Below are 15,325 nucleotides of genomic sequence, written 5' to 3'. Positions count from 1 at the left end.
AAAATAGTAATAATGCATCTTTAAGAAAAAACTACATCTTAGGTAAGCTGAGAAGAAGATAGAGATTCTGCTTTCAAATATCGAAATATTTACTTGAAGGAACAAAAATGATGAAAAAAAAAATGCAACAAAGAAAAGAACGAAACAAAACTGCTAAGATTATTAATACATGTTTTAATATCAGCACGTTCTTTGTACGAGAAATAACACTGAAAGTTGAGAACAGCAAAGAGAATACTTCCATCAAAACATGAAAACTGGATTAAAATCAGTAATGTAAATTTTGAATGAATGTTTCACTTGAAGTCAATACTTTTAATGATCTTTCCAAAGGGCTCTTGAAACTAATGCAGAATTTTTAATTTCTTCGTTGATGGATTTCACTCTTTCAATAAAGATGACTAGAGTACATTTTTATATTATGCCTAACTGGAAATCAATTCGGAACCCCAAAGTCTCATGCACTTTGATCTAACTCTGTTTTAGTGAAATATTAGTTCAACAAATATTGATGTAATTCATACTTTTTTAAATCAGAAAAACATATTTGATTTCCTTTGCACTGCAAACCATAATGCTAAAAAATTTCTCGGCTTAATGTTAATTTATATATATATATATATATATATATATATATATATATATATATATATATATATATATATATATATATAGTGTGACCCCACTCATGTTCTTTTCAAACGTTCAAAACAAGAAAACAATAACATTAATAAGAAATGCTTAAATGCTTTTGAATGGGCTTTGAAGGTTTTTCTTCTTTTTTAAATCATTGAAAGATATATTGAGAACGAAAGCATGCTTATTACACCCCTTTAAATTAACAGAACACACCTTTGTTACTTATATGCAACTTCTTCCAGCTAGTTTTCCCCTTTCAGGCTTTCTCTCTATCTCCCCTTCCTCTCTATCTTCCTCTGTTCTCTAACCGTTCTTTCTTCATAATCTACAGCCTTCAATCTCATGCTGGAGCCAAAGCACACACCCCCATTCCACCCTCCCATAAATTCTAAATCCCATGGTTATGTTCTCTCGGTTCATTTCTTCTCTTCAGACGTTATCGAGAGTCTTACGTTCCAGAAATTCCTTCACGCTGGCGGGTATTGATGATCTGTCAAACTATATAACTGGTTCTACTGACCTTTGAACAAAATTCTAACCCACCCACCCCCCTTGCCCGCGGGCAGCTTTGCTCGGGAGAGCAATTCTTCGAGTTGCCTTCTCGTAATCTATTTTGAGCATGCTGAAGCACGAAAACAGGCGCCTCTTGGATTGCATGTTGTAGACATCTGGATGAAAATGTTATGATGCTCTTGGATGCCTAACTAAAACCTCAGCCGCATAGTAAAACTTTAGCTATTAATACTTCTCTCACACGTTCTAAGTGCTCTTTTATGTGTATGCAATATACTATTTTATATGTATACATATATATAATACGGAAGCATAGTACCTGCAAATTTTTATTTTTTCCTGTTTCTTTTCCTGCATTTTTATCATATGTTGTTCATTACTTTTGTTGCACAATCTTGCATAGTTGGTATTAAAAAAAAAAAAAAAAAAAAAACTCCGACATTTCCCTATTTTAGTACTGAATGCAAACGTGTTTCTCTAAATATCTCGAAAATTCATTTCTACAAATACTGCCGTTTACCTGCCCAACGGCAGTAGGGGGGGGGGGAGTGTTGTACTTTGGGACATTGCTAATTTCTAAGAATCTATTTTTAGCAGCAATGTTTTTGTAATCTCTAATAGGTAATCTCCACCAATAAATGGTGCCATAGTAAAAATTAGCATCAAATGAGTAAAATCGGCGATTTTGTGAGAGAAAAAAAAACCATGACTCCAAAGTAAATATTTTCTTCATTTTTATATAATTTTCTGTCTTTGTATTTGTAAATTTAATCAAATGAATTTTATTATGTTATAAAAGAGAAGTACTTTAAATATTTTGATTATGAGAAAATAATAATTGTGCATCTAGATTGGCCTTCACTTTGGCCTTTCTTAAACCTCGTGGCTGTTGTACCTGGGGACAGATAAACATTTTGTAAATTAGGACACGTTCAAAGGTACAACATATGCATGGTTCTTAATAATTGAGATATGCTTAGGAACATCGAACAATGTTCTAATCTTATGTAGTCTTTTAAACACATTTAATGTTAGATAATAGTTCATATTTCAATTTTAATAGTTCATAACTCATGATTTAATTCACTACCGTGAAAAATATATATATTTTTTTGTTTTGTTTTGTTTTCTTGTGCAAAACTGGTTCAAGGAAATGTATGTGTCCTGAATCATGAAGATTTTTCCATAGTAAAACACTATGTCCCAAGGTACAATAGGAAGTTGCACCTTGGGACCGGTTGAAATTTATACTTTAAATAGCTGGTAATATTTTTTCAAACTGAGTGAATTTAAAAAAAAAATATATATTGCATAGAAGTATGTTGGAATACCTTAATGTGACTTTTAGATTTTAAATTTGATCCAAATATTTGATGTTAAAAATTAAAATATGAAAAGTATCCCAAGGTACAACACTTTCCTCTATACATCGTCTCCTAAAGGCAACAGTAGGATACCTTACTCTTATTAATGGGATAAGACATCTTACTGATGCTCTGAGGCGACGATATATCTATGGTGTTAGAGTGCTAATACAGTCTTGCACAGATACTGAACATTTTTTTAAAATGCTTCAGGCTTATACGTATTTCAGAACTTTCATTGTTCTGAGATGATCTAGGCCAGTGACATTGAAACCGCGGGTCAAGTATGACCTAATGACAATGTTTTAAAGAGACACATAGTTTGATTGTTACAAAGTTATCTTATATCGTTAAAGAAAAACCGCAGGCAATTATAACTGTTTAAAAATTAAATTGTAAATACTTAATATCAGAGGGGGGGGGGGGAGATGACGGGTACTTGGGTTTTTGCCCCAAATAATCCTCACTAAGCAGCTCTTTGAGCCGGGCAAAATTGTTTTGTTGGATTTTTTTCTTTCATTGACGCCATTCTCAGTGTCCGATGTTGGTGCCCCCTACATCAATTTAGAAACTACTGTACATAGGGGACAAATTTGAGGTGTCCCCTTTTCAAAAAAGATCAAAATAATAGATTTTTTTAAGAGCAAAATAAAAATCTATATATAAAAAAAGAAGAAAATACGCAGAAAGAATATACGTATTAATCAGAAGCAGTTTTTTAAATAATTTTATATTTTTTTTTTATCAGAGCAAAACTTTAAAAACATCCTGTATATTAATTGCTAAAACATTTGTATTATTTACCTTACGTTTTAGTACTACATATTTCACAATTTTTTGGGGAGAAGGTTTAGCTTTATTCGTATTCCTATCACAACTAAACTCCCACCTGCATTTTACGTGTCACCCTTTAGGTGGCGATTAGAAACCAATTCCAAAAATGTTTAAAATTAAATGCCTAGTTTTAATTGCTAATTTCCACTGACCAAACCAATTGCAAGGGACAAAATTTATCAGTAAAGTACTTCTCTTACTTTGAACTACCACTTCGAACTTCTTAACTGTATCAGATTATTATCATTCTCCCCGCTCGACGTGGAAAAATTTTCTGTTCGGACATAAACTTCAAGCGAGCTTGTTCAAGCCCAAATGAGGCTCCACGGTCTCTGAAGTTTCCTAATTCATTTTTGTTACGCTAGTTAGCCTCTCATCCTAATATCTTTTCCTTCTATCAAGAGAATAGGTTGGACACCATATTTCCTAGCCTTATCAGCTAAACCCATTAGAACTTGCCCGTACTCTTATTGCTCGTCCTTGTAATGCGTTTTTACCGAAAGGACATTTAGATACCTGGGGTCTAATGAAGGCAGATACTCCTGCTTTCGTGCTTGAAATTAGGCGCAGCGTAAGTATTATTGTATCGTAAAATTTTAAACTCAAGGGGTTTTTTTTTTTTGCAGTACAAAATTGAAGCGGAAAGTAAGGAGGATTCTTTTATTCAAAGAGTTTGAGGAAGCTTTAAAAGGAAAATAAGGATTTTTATTTTATTAGAGTTTTATAATATTTTTCTCTCTATATATATTAGATGACATCAAATTTTAAAAGAGAAAGAATTTTAATATACATGTTTGTGAGGAACCCAATTTTGAAGCTCAAAGATTAACTTGAAACTAAAAAAAAAAAAAAAATCTTTCTTTACGAACGTTTAGAAAGTGATTTTAAAATCAGAAATATCTTAATTAATGAGTATAAAATAATATTTTTCAAAACAACGAGCAGTTTTTAGGTACATGATTTTAAAAAACAAAACAAATAACTGTTTATTAGGCATTTTGAGTTACAGAAGATTAATGCAGGATATAAAAAAAACAAAAAATAAAATAAATTAAATTAATAAGTAAAGTAAAGCACAGTCCTTAATTTAAGACTTTTCAGGATAGATTAGGTACCATACTTCTTTACATATTTGACAGCCAATATCTTCAGTTTGGTAACTACTTAGTTATTTTATTAATGGTTTTATACAATCTCTACAAAAGGCAGATTTGACTCATGGGCAAGATAAAAGAAGACTATGGGTGGAGTAAACGCACGAAATACAGCTTCAACTGATTTTTATAGCAGTTACTTTAATAACAATGCGCGCCGAAAAATCTCTGAAAATGCTTTTGCCACATTCTTTGTTGATTCTGATGTAAAAGAACCCCTGACTATAAGTATGATCATCGTTTTACCCCGTCACCCCCCCCCCCCTTTATTCCAATTTTGCTTTAGTTTTTGACAGTTTAGAAGCCAGTATAGTTATTATGAGAAGAAGAGGGCATCATATTAACCTCGAACATTAGAGGGACCTCGAGGGGCTAGAGAATTGCTAAGTTCAAAAAAAAAAAAAAAAAAAGAATATTTGGTGAGAGAGTGAGAGACTTGTGATTCACCCCCTAAAATATTTTAAAAAGCACCAAATCGATCTTTTTTTTCCTGAATTTTTTTCAGTTTATTTTACTTTTCAAAAACGAGAATATGGGTCTCACTCCTATGAGCCCCATGCACGAAAAAATGTTCACTTTAAAAATAATAAATAAATGAATAAATAAATAAATAAAAATAAAAAATAAATAAAAAAACTTAGAAGCATCGCATGTTGCATACGAATCGCATCACAGATCTTTAGTAAAGAACTTTCCCACATTATTTACATTTATTCAAGTTACTTTCACATAGATAAGATTAAAAATAAAATTAGGTATGCTTATTATAATACAGCATTAATGTATATATTTATATTTCTCAGGTACACGACCTCCATTTTGCATCATTTCTTGATATAATAATATACAAGGGGGCAGTATATCCCCGGAAAAAATATATATACATTAATAGTTATTATAAGAAAATTTAATTTAATTTTTAATCAACCCCCAGCCAAAAAAAAAAAACACCAACATTTAAAGATGAAACAAACAATATTGCATACAGTCAGAGGAAATGCAGAAGGGAATCACGACAGGATCTCTCGCTGCATTTGTTTTCTAAATTGAAGAAACAGTGTTATTCAACTTTTGTTGGTACGTATAAAGAGAACAAAATTGACTTGAGGAACGGGTTAATCAAGGTCCTTTTTCGGCGAAATTTTCGAAATTGACGTCAAAGATTGCACTTTATGCCAATTTAAACAATGGTGGAGGAAAACAGGATAGCCCTCCCATTTTTTTTTTCAAGTATTTTAAGTAATCATCGATGCCGTAAGTAGTGCAAGAACTCTATCAGAAAATTTCGGCATTAAACGCTGAACAATGCAGTTGTAGCTAACCTTTGCTGAGGGTGGCGGGGGGGTTTCTTTGAATAAAAAAACTAAATCGAAGTCTTTAAGACGCAATTATAGGCTTTGGTCTTTTTGGAGGATGGATCTGAAGGCTCTCCTTAGAAAATATACTCTTAATATTGCAGTTTTAAAAACACTTTTTTAGGCTATACTTGGTAACCATACAGGAAAAAGAAGGGGTTTCACTCATGTAGCAAAAAATATGTTTTTTATATAACGAGTAGTATTTCTGGAAAAACGAAAATAACAATTTTGGAGATGCATATGGAGAAAGATTGTTTTAAAACGCGTTTGTATTTTGTTTTCTCTCGTGGATGCTAACAGGTTATCAAGGGGGCTTAGCCCCCTTAAGCCCCCATTTAACTCCGACCATGCTTTAATGTTAGTTGTATCATGAATGTTGAACAAATATAAATAAAAATTACTTCATTAAATAATTTTTTTTTAATGATGTTTTGCATTCAAGGAATACAACTACTTACATTTTTTAAAAATAGTGATCTCTTGTTCAATGGTGATGCAATTTCTTAAAATATTTACTAAAGAACTGCGATGCTACTCGTATGCTACAGGCGAGAAGGCCAAGGTTTTTTTCTCCTTAATTTATTGTGTGAAAATGTTTTCACATATAGGGCTCATAGGAGAGCGGCCGATACTCTAGTTTTACATCTAAAATAAGTGGAAAGTTTGCGATGACAAATTCAGAAAAAAAAGACCGTTTTTGATGTTCTTTTAAATATTTTAAGGGGAATTACCCCAATGTCTCCCAAATTACTGCAAATGTTCATGTTTTTGAACTTTGGATTTTTCTAGCTCCCTCAGAAGAATTTTAATGGTTAATATGAATACATGTGTGGCAATAGCTCTGTTTCCCTTCAAATACAAATAATCGCAACGAAACTGTCGAAAACAAAAATTGAATGGGGAAGCGATATATCATGTTGGGTGATTGGGGAAAACGGTGAGAATATTTAAAATCAGGAGATCATTTTACACAAGACAAAACAAGAATTGTGTCAAAAGCATTTTTAAAGTTTTTTTTTTTTTTTTTTTTTTTGGTGCAGTGTAATTAATATTGTTTCTATCTGATAGTAGAGCGTATTACACAAAATAAAGAAGTGTCGGTTTGAGCCGACAGCAGGTTTTGCCATACAGGCTTTGCCCTTGTTAATCTGTTCAAAAGATAGTTTATTTGTTGTGGAAAATTCATAAGAGTCAAAGTTTAAAATGCTTTTTATGCAAAAAATTCGAATATTTTCATCATTTTATCACCACTGGATTTTGAATAGCTAATATTTTACTCAATTTCATACAAGTAATGTTTTAAATGAAACTAATGGTTGTTTAATACGTCTTTTATTTTTCATTCAAGCAATACAACTACTTACTTTTTTTCCAAAAAAGTGATTCTTTGTGGCAATGGTGATGCAATTTTTAAAATATTTGCAGCAGTTAGCCCAACATTTGGTATAGTGTTTTGCAATATATAATACAGTCAAAAAATATTTTAAATGCATCATTAAAGTTTCTCAACGGTATTATTGGGATTTAACTCACTTATTTTCTATATCTTTAGAGTTAAAATAATTGAATAATGAAAAATTTTGTAACAACTACTTATAAAACCGCTGTTACTTGTCTAAAAGTTTTATAAACTTTTAAGGTTAATAAATTAAACGTATCTTTAAAAAATGAATTCGCTTTCCATTAAATTACCGATCTGTGAATTCACTACGCATATTGCACAGAGCATGAACATGACACCGAATTTTCAATGCATAGAAAAACCTAGTAGCAAAATATTGTCATCTTAAATTGGAAAACTTATATAATAAAACTTCAAGTCTGTAGTAGCACAATAACTCTGCTTAAGTTGCGATTTATGTCTATATTTTTTTACAGATAGTTTAACTATTTTACTCATATTGTGTAGAAATATTAGGAAAGTATTTTATAAAACCTTCGCAGAAAAGTTGCTTAGAAGTGATTTTTAAACATAGAAGTTTATAAATGGTTTCCGAATTGCTAATTAATTGGTTTCATTTACAATTTCTCTTATGAGTAGATTCTTTTTCATAATATTTATTTAGGAATTCAGTTATACGCAGGACCTCAAAAATATTTGCGCACCTAACGAGTTTTAGACAAGAGTGTTGATACTTACTAATAACTTTAGTGGAAATCTGAAGAATGCTGCTTTCAGTTTTTGAGACGTTGACCAAATTTACAAATCTGAAAAAGAAGTAAAAATGTTTAAAATTTCTATTACTTACATCTAAAATATTCTTTTCTCACACATTTCTTAAAACATATAATTGAATGAGAAATATATCAACCTAATTTTTATAAGTGAACTAAACACTTACAGATTTGACACTATAATTTGACATTTAAATTTGAATTTTAGTGTCAGAAAGATCTAAATTGCATGAACTTCATGCTCTCTTAAAATGAAACTTTTTCATTCACAGATTAAAATTATCATAAAGTTATTTAATCATATTGTGATTGAAATTGAAACACATATGAAGTGTGAATTTGAATTCAGGAGAGTTGAAAATATTTTAGCTGATAGGATTATAAGATTTAAAGGAAGTTTTGAATACATGTTTTAAAAATCTTCATATGTTAACGATCTTGCGTTTAGATGCAGATGTTGTTGATACATATTGTATACAAATTTTTTGTTGCTTTGAATGGTTGAAACTGTATTCTTGGTAATTAATAAAATGCTATAACAAAACTGCTACGTATAAACAAACTTAATTATAGGCATTAACCAATATCTACTGGGCACCAGGTCAACCGAGAGAATCAAAAAGAACATTGGTGACTAGTTCTTTCAGAACGACATTAAAAAATCTGTACAACGAATACTTATTAATTTTTTGTAACATCAATGTTTGATTTGTGTTCCGAATTGCAAGTTAAGCGATATTTAAAAATTAGAAATAACACTAGAAATAATTTAGATTTTTCAACTATTTACAATTTTCTACTTTTTCTATCATATTATTAACATATGGCGAATCTATACCCTGATATAAAATTAAATAAGTTAGTATTTTATAAGTAATTAGCCAGCAGTTAAGTTCAGTAATTTGTCAATTTACACGAGAACAGAATGGTGCCAATCCCTCTATACAGTGGTGGTATGCTTCATATGAATCAAAGCATTCTAAGCTGGACAAAGAACATTTCTTCAAAATTCTTGATCAAAAAGTTTTTTTTTATTATGTGAGATTTCAGATGATATAAATATTTCGAAAATTGAAAATTACAAATTAATCTAATAAAGTGTTTACCATGTGAGATTTCAGTTTTCGTATTATGTGAGATTTCAGATGATATAAACATTTCGAAAATTTAAAATGAAAGATTAAACAAATTTAGTGTTTACCAAAACGTCTTTTAAATGTTTTTTAATTCTGTGTTCTTTTTTTCTGCATTAAAAAGTTTTGTAGTTCATCTCAAAAGGGTTTTTGGACTTGGCACACTGAAATTTTCTCTAAAAGAGATAAACTCAAAAACTGTAGCAACTAAAAAAAATTCTGGTGCCAAAGATTTTACGATTTTTGTGAGACTCTGGGCGTTAATGAACTCATAGCTTTTTTCATAAACCCAAGCTTTTCCCTTAAAGTACCTCAAGAATTTATCTTTCCTAAATGAAAAGAGGGGTGAAGGTAGGAAAGTTTTAGTTCAGATCATCATAGATCAATTTTACAGTAGATTTTGCAAATTTACAGTAGATGCAACTAGAGCAAATACAAAATAATCCGTAAAAATTTGTAAGAAAATGTTTTTTCTCCATTTATAGCTATTTAAAGTTCAGCAAAAGACTGCCGTTTTTTGAAGACCAGAGAAAAAAACCTCTTGTCACAGGAACTGTTTCAAAAATATTAAACTCACTGAATTACTTATGCTATTTTTTTACGCAAAACAAAACAAGTTATGTGTCTAATTTTTATGTATTAACGATAAGATTTGATTAAAAACAAGTAATTAATGATGAAAGTTATAGAATAAAGTGAATCAAGAACGCGAAAAGAGCTACAATTATTAAAATTTATATAAGTAATCAAACCAGATAGAGAGGGGGCCGCCAAGATTAGTTCTCATTTGTATGCAAACAGACGTACTGGTCGCCAAAAGCAGCTCGTTACACACAAAAATTACATACACAAATTACAGAATGAAATTCGTTTCCAGTAAAATATTTTTTTTTTCTTTATCTTCTTTATCAATCATGCCAACTGCATTTTGAAGAACTATGCCAAATTGAAACTGTAGCTGACAGACCTGTCAATTAGGGTTTTGAGAGGGGCACTTGTCCTCTGCATTTAAGAAATTAAAGTTATTACATGTAGGTGTTCGTAGTTTTTGCTGTTTTCGATATAATTCACATTGAATATTTACATTTTAGCCTCCCTCCCCCATGGAAAATTTGAAATGACTGGTTTGTCGGTTACTGTTATAAAAAAAGGCGCGCGAAGAAATAGTAATTGAATCGGTTAAGTTAGCCCTTTTCGAAATGAGTCTTTTGTTGATTTACTCAAAAGGGGCGATTTTGAAGCTAAATTTTAAATGGTTTTAACTGACAAAAAATGTGCTTGAAAAATACTTCTTTAGACAATTCGCGTTGCACTTAGTCGTAAATAATGTAATTTTTGAAAATAAATCTATCATAATCTTGTAGTTTTAATGCTGTTTACCTGATTAAAAACTCAATAACAACCATGCATTTCTCCTTTGTATGACCCGGCAGACGTGTGCCAAATTTATTTTTAATATGAAAAAAAGGATATATTATTCATACATAAAATGGAATATATAGTACAGTAATTAAACATAAAAATGTTATGTAATGCATCAAGCACTGATACTCAGTACGTACACTGTGCATATAATGCTATTACCTTTTAAAAAATCTACAGTCGGGTAGGAAGGCGTTGTCTGTATTTTAATCTTTACGCGAAATCGAAAGTTATGTTCACGTAGCGCAAAACAACAAATACAACAAATGCTATTTTGTACTGTTAAATAAAACGCTAAATTGAAGAAAAAAAGAAAGAAAACACGTTTCGTCTAATGAATGTTTTAACCCATTATTGCGTTTCAGTACCCCTATCAAGTCTCGTAGTTGTGCTCATTAAAAAAAGCAATGCAACATATTTCATTGACTAGACAGAAAAAATAAATAAATGCTGAGATAAACAAGCATCCAGACTGTCTGAAAAGGTCGGAAAAACAAAAACCGATTTTGCGTTATACCTTTTCAACTTCAAGGCTAAAATTCCATAAGCAAGAAAAACCAGGAAGTACTTTTAGCACGTTTCACTTTAGCTGTAACAATCTAATTGATATTCAACGGGGGTGGTTATTCTTGGTTTTTGCGTAGTTAGTAAACAAAACTTTCGTTACTGGAAAAAAAGTAGATAGCTGCGTCAAGATAAGAAGTTTAAAAGAATTAAAAATCTTTAAGTGCGTGGTTTTGAGGCGAAAAATAAAAATTCAAACTTTCATTACGTATATCATTATTTAGGTTAAGGTGAATTTCATTGCGTAATAAATATTTCTGAAACTCATTTGTATTGCGAAACTTATATTTCTTACTTCGTTTTTTCTTTCTGAACAAGGTAAGAAGAAGTAAAATCAGGTTAAGTGGCTGCTGTAACTAACATGGGCTAAAACATTTGTCACGCTTTTATGTACATGTTTTTAAGTTCTTAAGTGCTTCAGTAATGTGTTGACGCCTTGTTTTACACTCGTTACTTTCTTTTTATATCAATTTGATATCGATTACTAACTTTCGTTGTCACAATGTAATAAATAAGTATAAAAAGAGCACGTAATTTCTTTATTCATTAGAATTAATACATAAAAAAGTACTCTGAAATTATTTTCTGTAAACAATTTATAAATAAATATGTAATTTAAAATCACTCTAAATGAAGAAATGTACTGTTAATGCCGAGTAATTAAACTTTTGCAGCACCTTTTACAGTTGGTTTTCCTAGTGAACTTCTGGTTCAAGAAGCTCTTGTTTTAAAATTACCACTTTCTTAAGTAGTAACCCATTCATGGGAAATTTTTCAAATTTTACCTACACACCAGCACAAATAAGTAATCAACATGGCCTAGGAGAAAGAAGCATGAATGATATATAATTGTGTTTCAGCTTTAATTATGTTTGAAGGTAAAAAACATATAGGAAAAACTCTGGAGTAAAGAAGTTTTATTTACATAATTTTTTTACCTACACAACGTTAACAAAAAATGTAAGATAAAACAAAATTTAGCATACAGATTTTTGAAGTGCTTCAAAGTACTTCTTTTTTTCGTTGCTTCACATATTTTAAAATGAAAGTTTCAATTTCATTTCAATTTTCAAGTGGTGAAGCCAGAACAAAGGCATGGCTGAGAGATAATTCTGTTAATGAAAGGTTTATTTTTAAAGCATTTGGTAGGGATTTTCATAAAACAAATTTAAGGAGAGGAAAAAAAGTAGAAAAGCATAAAGTAGAGATAATTGCGTTGCTTGGTTTGAATTTGCGATACGAATTAATCAGAAGTGTACCGGAGTTATATGAAAATCCGTCTTTACTGTAAGGCACAAGAATTGTGTATGGGGGGGGGGGGATCTGGTATACATAAATAAATTCGAGCTATTTCCAAAAATCGATGACTTAAAAAAAAGGAAAGAAAAGAAAATATTTGAAGAAAATTTTCTAAAGCCAATAGATGTGTTACGTGGTGACACATTAAATCATAAAAAGTTGGATGGGATAAGAATTTATAAAAAAAAAATTTTAAGATAGTTTGATGAATTATATTCTACTAATGATTCTTAGACAAGTTTAATCTACTTTGTTTCTTGTCAGACTTTGCACAAAATTTGAACATTTTTCCTCTGATCAGTTTTGCTATTCATCCAGGAGAATTCCATTTTTTCGCCTAAAGAAATTGCTCCTTGTAACTCCTAAACACATGCATGCTTTGCTTTTAAATTTTTGGCCAAACAATGGTATATATTTCAATGTACGCAGGTGATTCAAATTCATTCTTTTTAATCGACGTTTCCTCTATGTCAAACTTCTTATTTTTTGTATCATATTCCACAAAATGTAAAATAATGTAAACGTTTAAAGTATTTAATAATGCAATTTTATGAAATAATTTTACTACATAATTCTTGGATATATGTAGCAACTTTATTATAATTATAACAGGATAATCATCCTCTAACATTTTCTTTCATACTCTTTCGTATAAAAAATGATGCAGTTTATAACCTGAGCTAAATACCGATACTAATAATGGATATTCCAAAGTATTCAGTGTCATTAAGATAATTTAAATACGCTGGTTGTTAGAAAACTTTTTACTTTTAGGACTCAATAACTCATTAGAACTAATACCCTAACCCTTCTTCGAACAAAGTTGCTTAAAAGCGCGATTATGAAAGGCAATTATCATTTAGAGGGAGCGCATATGAAACTCCACTTTTGATTGGCTGACAGAGGGCTGTAGGTAATCATAAAAAGATCAGAGAACCGATACAAAAATTCCAGAATTTTCTCGTATCCTATTAATAGCAAATAAATGCAGCTGCAGCCCTAAGTTCCTTAGAACTTCAAAGTACTTAAATTGAAGCTCGGGATAAAGTATGAAGTGTAAAAGAGAAAGGATATTTAGATATTTAGAGGGGGAAAAAAAAGCTAAATTTCTCTCTCCAACTTGCTTTCAGCTCCAGTATGGAATCTTCTACACGAGTCGTGAATTTGTAAACCTCATAAAATAGCGTTAATACATTTAAAATTCTGTACTACCATTGGCAGACAAATAGCGAACAATTTACGCCTTTTAAAAATGGCAAACGGAAAACAGTCATCTGCCAATCCCAACCATTAACTCATTAGGCCATTGCTGTTTGCTTCAAAGCGTGGATTCAGCTCTTAATAAGCTCTTAGAGTCTAGAATCCAGGCTCAAAGTAAAATGAACATTAAAAAACGTGTTATGGATTCATCTATGCATGATCACCACTAAGTCATTAAGGGCACATTTGGTGCCCGGGGCTTTTTGTTAGACTGCTAATGCGTCTTGTTTATTGCAAGGAAAGTAATTTATGTTACTTACAGATGGAATCATTAAGACCAGAGCCATTGGTAAACTTAAACTTAATGTGGTGTATTTCCAAATTGGGTTTGAGATTTTTATTGTTTATCCATTTATTTTTTAATGTATCGTTACTAGTTTAAAATTATCTTCACAATTGCTAGTGCTTTCCCTAAATGAAGGATTTTCACTAAATCATCCTTTTAGGAATATAATGATATTTATCTGTTAAGAAAGCTAGCATACAGCATACAAAAACCGTACGTTTTCTATATAATTTAGTGACTCACAATTATTGTATTTCAATGCCCTTATTTAAATTGGCAAGTTAAGCTGGGATTCTTAAGTTACATTTAGTTACATTCTTAAAGTAATAATATTCCAGTCAAGATAGTTATAAAATAAGGAAAAATATAGCTTCTGTAACGCATTGAAAATTTAGTTTTAACTAAACAAGCAATTTCGCCAAAGGGTCGGCATGAGTACTAATATCTAAATTTAATTGTGATTATTTTTCATATAAAGCAAAAAATGTTCTGCTCGAAAACGTTAATACATATAAGGCAGTGAGAAGCAAAGGGATGTAAGTGGACATTTGCAAGTTTTGAGTAACACACGTATAAAGATTTCGTCCTAGGTAGGCTTTCATTGATTTTTTTTTCTAAATCATGCTATACAACAGCAGCTACCAGGGCTACTAGTACTATCTCTAGTCCCAAGACAGAGGAGGGGTTCACCTACCATTTGTACTGGTTATCTCCAAATTTTTAATTTTGCCAATTGCAACCCTTTGCTTCTCACTACCTCATATGTTATTAAAAGAAGATATTAATTAATAAAATTAATTAAAGCTGAATATTTTCACTAAACAAAATTCTTTAATGAATAAGAGTTCAATATCTAAATTATTCGTATTCGTATGTACCACACCGTTCATATTTATCTAAGAGTTAAAATTTGCTTGTGTTCTGACACATTTTGCCTCATGAAAAAACAAGGTTTGCATGCAAAATCACACTTGTAAAAACTACAATTTAAGAGAAGAACAGCATTTTTTTAAAAGTAGGACATAAGAGTTTTGCATCAATAAAACTCTTTACAATTTTTAGTGATCTTCCTACAGTATAAAAAGTATTCATGTGTTTTATGAGTAAAGTAGCATACATAATTCAACTTCAAATAAACGAACTGTATTAAAAGTAGCAATAATGGCTTAACTAATTAAATTATTTCTTTTTAACTAACATTTAACAAAATTGATAAAACATATATTTAGCTTCTTTCAACTTCTTCGTCCCATTTTTATTATCATTTCAAATTCTAGATCCCCGCATACGCTATTCTATAACAGTCGAGATTTCTTCTTCTTCG

At 30.7% G+C, this 15,325-nt stretch overlaps 1 long non-coding RNA gene across 1 annotated transcript in view; it reads right to left on the bottom strand.

Moving 5' to 3' along the window:
• LOC129231381 (uncharacterized) overlaps nt 1-15,325 on the bottom strand; it is a 152,131-nt gene that overhangs the window by 69,470 nt on the left and 67,336 nt on the right. Inside the window, exon 2 of the long non-coding RNA XR_008581248.1 lies at nt 8,003-8,070. This is a non-coding gene — a long non-coding RNA (uncharacterized LOC129231381). The remainder of the gene's footprint in view (nt 1-8,002; nt 8,071-15,325) is intronic.

The sequence above is a fragment of the Uloborus diversus genome, chromosome 10 (assembly GCF_026930045.1).
Source record: "Uloborus diversus isolate 005 chromosome 10, Udiv.v.3.1, whole genome shotgun sequence".
NCBI lineage: Eukaryota > Metazoa > Arthropoda > Arachnida > Araneae > Uloboridae > Uloborus > Uloborus diversus.
This window is presented reverse-complemented; position numbering and strand designations above follow the sequence as displayed.